Source organism: Eulemur rufifrons, chromosome 8 (genome assembly GCF_041146395.1).
Source record: "Eulemur rufifrons isolate Redbay chromosome 8, OSU_ERuf_1, whole genome shotgun sequence".
Classification (NCBI taxonomy): domain Eukaryota; kingdom Metazoa; phylum Chordata; class Mammalia; order Primates; family Lemuridae; genus Eulemur; species Eulemur rufifrons.
The window spans coordinates 56,099,574-56,105,358 of NC_090990.1; the positions used below are offsets into that span (position 1 = coordinate 56,099,574).

General features: G+C 36.4%; 1 pseudogene; it reads left to right on the forward strand.

Annotated features, from left to right (window-relative positions):
• Positions 1 to 1,118: 1,118 nt before the first annotated feature.
• LOC138389603 (SIN3-HDAC complex-associated factor pseudogene) lies at positions 1,119 to 1,806 on the forward strand (annotated as a pseudogene).
• Positions 1,807 to 5,785: the final 3,979 nt, after the last annotated feature.

The window sequence follows — 5,785 nt, forward strand, 5'->3', positions numbered from 1 at the left end:
CATAAAAGTTCTGTGCTCATCTAAAGTCGGATTGGTGACCATACTCCTGAATCCCCAGGCTACAGTCATTAAGGAACCACTCAAGCCTCTCTGCAGCTGGCTCAGAGCATGTGGGATTTTTCCCAGATTCTTTTCATGAGTGCAACCAGCTGAAAAGTGAATTTTCTCCTGCAAGCTTCATCCAAACAAAGTAAGTAGAGTGGAAAAGGAGAGAAATCACCCAGTTGTCTGTGAAAACTTGGAGTATATTATCAAAGCTTAAACCCATAATTGACTTCTCTTGTCTACACTTTCTTAAAAGCCTTAACCTATCATAGTTAGGGCAAAAGGCTTTTATCCTGACAGGGGAACATGGAAGAGAAGTGTTACACTGGAGAGGGGAAAAGATAAAATTCTTTGTTTTATTTAAGTAAAAAAATTTTCACTAAGACACAGAGTCTTCATTTTAGAAAACTACAGAGTCATTCTTCCAGCTACCCCATTTTGAAATCATAAAATCTGAGGCTGAAATTTCTAAGTGTCCCAGCATTAAACACATCCAATGTTACCCAGCTGGCAAATGTCAGAGTTTGGATTCATTAAAGTCTGCTTGTAGAAGGAAATCTTTCTCAGGGATTTGTTTATGTCCACTTAGTAAGGGGAAAGCTGAGAATTGAATTTTAATGGTGTAGTCAGTCCTATTATATCATAGTAATAGAGTCAATATAATTTTTGAGCAAAAAGGATTTTCAAAGAATATAAACTGTAAATTTATCATTGCAAAAATTAGAAACATATACCTTGACATGATCAAGTGATTTTCTAGGTGATAATAAACTCAGAGTTAGACATTCCTATTCCTCAAACAAACTTTCTGACTGTCTGAAAGGTTACAGAAAAAAAAAGCATTGGTGCATATGGAATGTAATCTTTCCCCTCACTTTGTATGCAGGGCTTAGAGAAATTTAGGAAATTCTGAACATCTTATTAAGAAATAAAAACAGAATCTTTCTAGACAAGGCAGTTGAGGAGGAGGGAGCGCTTGGAGGTAGGAGTTGGCCTGGTGTGCACTCCGCACCTTGGGGACGCTATTGCGCGTGGAACGGCTGCTTTTGGAAGACTGTTGCCCAGAAGAAAAGATGTTTGGTTTTCACAAGCCAAAGATGTACCGAAGTATAGTGGGCTGCTGTATTTTCAGAGCTAAGTCCTCCAGTTCTCGATTCACTGACAGTAAACGCTACAAAAAGGACTTCCAGAGCTGTTTTGGGTTGCATGAAAGTCGTTCAGGAGACATCTGCAATGCCTGTGTCCTGCTCGTGAAAAGATGGAAGAACTTGCCAGCAGGATCAAAAAAAAAAAAACAAAACAAAAAAAAAAACCTGGAATCATGTGGTAGATGCAAGGGCAGGACCCAGCCTAAAGACTACATTGAAACCAAAGAAAGTGAAAACTCTGTCTGGAAACAGGATAACAAGCTACCAGATCAGTAAACTGCAGAAGGAATTTAAACGTCATAATTCTGATGCTCACAGTACCACCTCAAGTGCCTCCCCAGCTCAGCCTCCGTGTTACAGTAACCAATCGGATGATGGCTCAGATACAGAGATGGCTTCTGGTTCTAATAGAACACCAGTTTTTTCCTTTTTAGATCTCACATACTGGAAAAGACAGAAAATATGTTGTGGGATTATCTATAAAGGCCGTTTTGGGGGAGTCCTCATCAACACATATCTATTCAAGCCTTGCTGCGGCAATAAGAAAGCAGCTGCTGAGAAGCCGGAGGGGCAGGGCCCAGAGCCTCTGCCCATCTCCACTCAGGAGTGGTGACTGAGGTTTTTATGTAGAAGGGAACAAAAAATGATTTAAGTTTTGAAAAGACCACAAAGCAACAAGCTGACCTTCCTATTTTTAACTTGGATACCTGCTATTCTGCCAAAAGACAACTTCTAGAATAGTTTCGAATGGGTTATTTTTCCCCCAGTTCCACAAGCTCTGAAGCCAGTGTCTAGCTTACTAAAAAAAGAATTGTATATAATATTTAAGATGCTGAGTATTTCATAGGAAAGCTGAATGCTGCTGTAAAGTGCTCTTTAAGTCTTCTTCTTTTTTTTTTTTTTTAAATCCCCTTCTAATGAATGAAACTAAGGGGAATTTCAGGGGACAGTGATGGGATTTGTTGTATGATAAACAGTACGTAGTTTTAGTCTTTCTATATTGAGAAGCCGTGGTTGGGGCATATTTTAAGATGACTGGCTACATTTGTTTTCCCTCATGATAATAAAGTTGTCATAACTCAGTAACATGGAGTTGCTCCTAGAGGTAATTGTTAATAATTTTGAAATATTAAGGTCTTGCCAAGGTTCTGATGATTCAAACCTGTGCTACTGATTATTAAGCAGGACAGACTGAGCTTTCTGTTACAAATACTTTGAAGGAAAAAGTAATTTCTAAATATACAGAGAGGTAACTTGACTGTATATTTTGCATCCTGTGCCACCTCCCTTCATATTAATGTTTGATAAAGGTTTTAATTTATGTGAACTTTCTGAAGCAGAATGAAAGCTCTTCTTGGGGAAATGGCAAGTCTTTAGGATAGGTGAGACCCTAGTTGAATAGTACCAAAGCATTACCACACGGTAGACAGAACACTCCATTAAAAACGTTAAACTGTCTGAAAAATAAAATGTTCAAGTCTTCAGGATGGCACAGAACAAAGGTTGATGCTTTTGGGGGCATATTTCTTAGCGGGCTTGCCGAGTATGTAAATAATTGACTTTATGTTACCTGACTGTTTGATGACTTCATTGAAAATCTGCACAATTCAGTTTTAGCTCTAGATTACTTCAGTTGACCTTTGTGAAGGTTTTATCTGTGTGGAGTGGATGTTTGACTTGTTTTAACCTATTAGGGTTTTTATTGTTTTTCACTCTATAGTTAAAGTAAAATTTACTAAAAGAAAAGAGGTGTGTGTTAATGCTAAATGAGTTGGTTTTGGTTTGGCTTCTTTTAGTCAGGCTTTCTGAACATTGAGATATCCTGAACTTGGAGTTCTTCAATTCTAAAATCCTCATTAAAAGCCTCTCACTTGAACCCAAACCGAAGTACGCTTCTTGCCTCTTTTCTAAAAGTTCAGGAGAAAAATATCACCAGTTTAGACTTATTTTCATAATGAGGGAGGAGCATTTTCCTGCCTTATAATGACATGACTCAGTGGTTATTTTTTAAACTGGATTTTAAAAATTGGATAGTATAACAATAAGGAGTGAGCCACTTTTGATGGACACCCTATAGTTTTATAGTTCTTAATCTAAACATTTTATATTTCCTCCTTTTGGAAAAAACCTATATGCTATGAGCCACCATATGCACAGACTACACAGCTAGTGGGGTTGGCTCTCTCACAGCCTTTGAGGCGAATTACAAGAGTCCAGCCATTATCATCCTCCTGCGTTATTTTGAAATGGTGGGTTTTTTTTGTACATTTTGGCTGCAGTATTGGTGGTAGAATATACTATAATATGGATCATCTCTACTTCTATATTTATTTATTTATTACTAGACCTCAACCACAGTCTTCTTTTTTCCTTTCCACCTCTCTTTGTCTGTAGGATGTACTGTATGTAGTCATGCACTTTGTATTAATATATTACAAATCTACAGATCTGTTTTGTACTTTTTATACTGTTGGATACTTATAATCAAAACTTTTACTAGGATATTGAATAAATTTAGTCGCCTTAGAAAATAAAAAAAAGAAAGAAATAAAAACAAATTTCTACTTAGAGTTCATGTTGTTTATAGAATAAAGTGGTAATTTTACAGGAATGAGTGTTGTAGACTTCCACAGAAGCACATGATTGATCAATAAAAGAACAAAGCCTGAGATTTTTATCTTCATGAATGTGGGAGAATAAATATACTATCAGAGTGAGTAAGAAAGAATTATAATGTAATGAGACTATTAAACTGAAGATTTAGTGAGTTGTCCAGATATCTGATATTCTGCTGATACAATTTTTATGGAATCTACCCAACCCTGAACATTCCGAGAAACCCGTATAGGTGGAGAAGTTCAAGTTTCCAAATCCAACCTTAGAGAAATCTAGACAGATTGGTTTATTTCTGCCTTTCATTCTAAATGTAGAGGGACCACGTAATTTATCATCTAAATCAGAATACACTTGAGACAGAAAAAAAGGTTTGCTGGTATTATTGTACTCAGGGACAAAATGCATAAGTCAGAACCAAAATCTGGGAAATCTGTCATCTGTGGTCTCCCTATCTGGTATAATACCATGTGGTGTGGCTGTTGAACATTTGATAGAAAATGTGGGCCCACTTCTGGGGCAATGGCTTCTATATAGATTATGGTTAGAGTAATAAGTGATTCTACTACCTCATGGAGAGGCTTGGCTAAGGCATTCTAAGTCAGTATCCTCAAGTTGTTTTTAGCTCAGCTCTTTCAGTTCTCTTAAAAACTACTTTCTACTTTTGTAGGAAGCCACCTTAAATCTAGATTTGGAGTCATATATTTATGTGCAATCTCACAAATGTAGAGATCTGCTTCTCTTTCAGGGATCTGTATTAGGTACTGATCTAAAAACCATGTGTCTAATTATTCTTTCATTCTTTCCTTTTGTTCACTGAGGTTTGCTCAGTGAAGATGAACACCGAACTCCAGTGTGATTGTTAAATGCAATAGCCCCTGCTTATCTGAGCTTTTGCTTTCTGTGGTTTCAGTTACCTGCAGTCAAATACAGTCCAAAAATATTACATGGGAAATTCCAGAAATAAACAGTTCGTAAGTTTTAAATTATGCTCCATCTGCCCAGGATGTGAATCATCCCTTTGTTTAGCCTATCCATGTTGTATATGCTCCCTACTCCTTAGTCACTTAACAGCTGTCTCAGTTCTCAGATCAACTGTCATGGTATTGCAGTGCCTGTGCTCAAGTAACTCTTACCACATATAGATAACTTTATTATATTATTAATATATTGTTATAATTGTTTTGTTTTATTATTAGTCATTGTTGTTAATACTGTGCCTAGTTCATAAATTAAACTTTATTATAGGTATGTATGTGTAGGAAAAAAACAGTGTGATACATATAGAGCTCAGTACAACCCATGGTTTTAGTCATCTACTGGAGGTCTTGTAAAATATCCCCTGCAGATAAGGGAGGACTATTGTATGGCAAATTTCATCTTGCCTTACTTCTACTTTTCCAAGTTATAGTACCCTCAGTGACTCTGGGGAATCTTTATCCATCCTACTCAAGGACAATATACTTTCTCATTCTAGGGAACTTTAATTTTTTCCTTTCCTTTTTAAGAAACAAACAAGTGAATCCAAGAAGTCTATCATGTTCAGAAATTTCCAATGTGATTTTCTGCCACGTGGCTAACCAAAGAAGAAACATATGCACACATGCATACATGTATGCACAAAATGCACATAAGCATGCGAACACACACATTATAGAAGCAAACAAGTTTGTTTTCTAGAAGAGTACCCTTCTATTTTGGTGACCTGTTACATTATTAATCATAACTTAGTCTCTATTTCAGTATAGAATGTTCTTTGCCCTTGGGAGTACTTTATGGAGAATATTGCCATTTGACTATAATATGTATTTTCTAAGGTATTTATGTTGGAGGTAAATCTATGTGACATTGAGAGATTGAAGAATAGTGAGCAAAATTTTTAGAATATTTTGTTATTTTCAATAATTAATATTTGTATAGCTGATTGCACTTTACCTAATGCTTTGATGTGCAGAATCTTATCTAAGGAATAAGGGTCA